The sequence below is a fragment of the Leucopleurus acutus genome, assembly GCF_964270905.1.
Source record: "Leucopleurus acutus genome assembly, chromosome: 8".
NCBI classification, from domain to species: domain Eukaryota; kingdom Metazoa; phylum Chordata; class Mammalia; order Artiodactyla; family Delphinidae; genus Leucopleurus; species Leucopleurus acutus.
The window spans coordinates 69,522,422-69,523,517 of NC_139151.1; the positions used below are offsets into that span (position 1 = coordinate 69,522,422).

Sequence of the window (1,096 nt, forward strand, 5' to 3'; positions counted from 1 at the left end):
GGAACTATGAAGAGGGAGGAAGTTACTTGTTTAAGTTAATGGCAGAGATGTGCTATGAACTCAGACCTCTTATTATTTTAGGTGTTAAAAAGAAATTTTAATGTCAAAATACTATAAAATACAAAAATTTTAAAATCCCTCATTTTCCCACTATCAACAGTTGAAAGTGTTAACATTTTCACATACTTTTTACTTCTAGACCCCTTTGATTTCCATCTTCAGTCTGACCTTCACTCCCTCTCTGTATATGGGCTCACTATTACGCTTTGTATATTTTCTTCCCAGACTTTTTTCTTTCCTTTCCTTTTCTTTTCTTTGCATTTATTTTTTGTGGCATTTATTCCCGGGCCATAAATTTTTGTTTCTTCAGTTTCTTCTAGGCAACCTTCTCTTCTGGTTTAGGAACAATCTGTTCTTTTTCAGTAAGGATCAGTTCGACGTGGCAGGGAGAGCTCATGTATGGGTTGAGTCGACCATGAGCTCTGTAAGTCCTGCGCCGCATCTTGGGGGCTTTGTTCACCCGGATGTGCTCAGTGACCAGAGAATCTGCATCTAAGCCCTTAAGTTCAGCATTACTCTCTGCATTCTTGAGCATGTGCAGTAAAAATTCAGCACTCTTTTTGGGCCACCGACCGTGTGTCCAGCCCCACTGTTTGGCCTGGGCACACCTACCAACTCCACCATTGTAACCATGGAATGGCACACATTGCTTCTTTAAAGAGACATCCTTCAGATACTTGGTGGCTTTTCAGATATGCATACCCTTAATGGCCTGGGCAGTTTCACCAGTGTTCTTAAAGTGAACACGAAGATTTGAACCTCTTGACTTGCATGATTTTGTGGGGTTTTCTGGATCAAGTGAATAGCGAACCATTTTTAGAGGTCACCTCAGGCCGCTTACCAGAAAAGTTCCCAGCCTTTTAAAATATGTACGTGTGCATTTTTGTGCATATCCATAGATTTCTATAGTAGTATTTTCTGTGTGCTTTTAAGATTTATATAAATATAATCACAATTTTATAGCAGTACGCAACTTGTTTTTTTCACTCCACAGTGTTTTTTTAAGGTCTTTCCATGTTAATTCACATAAACCTAC

The 1,096-nt window shown here is 39.1% G+C and overlaps 1 pseudogene across 1 annotated transcript; it reads right to left on the reverse strand.

Moving 5' to 3' along the window:
- Nucleotides 1–376: 376 nt before the first annotated feature.
- Nucleotides 377–874, reverse strand: LOC309965574 (large ribosomal subunit protein uL22-like; annotated as a pseudogene). Its single transcript has one exon. The product of its transcript is annotated as a large ribosomal subunit protein uL22-like (transcript).
- Nucleotides 875–1,096: the final 222 nt, after the last annotated feature.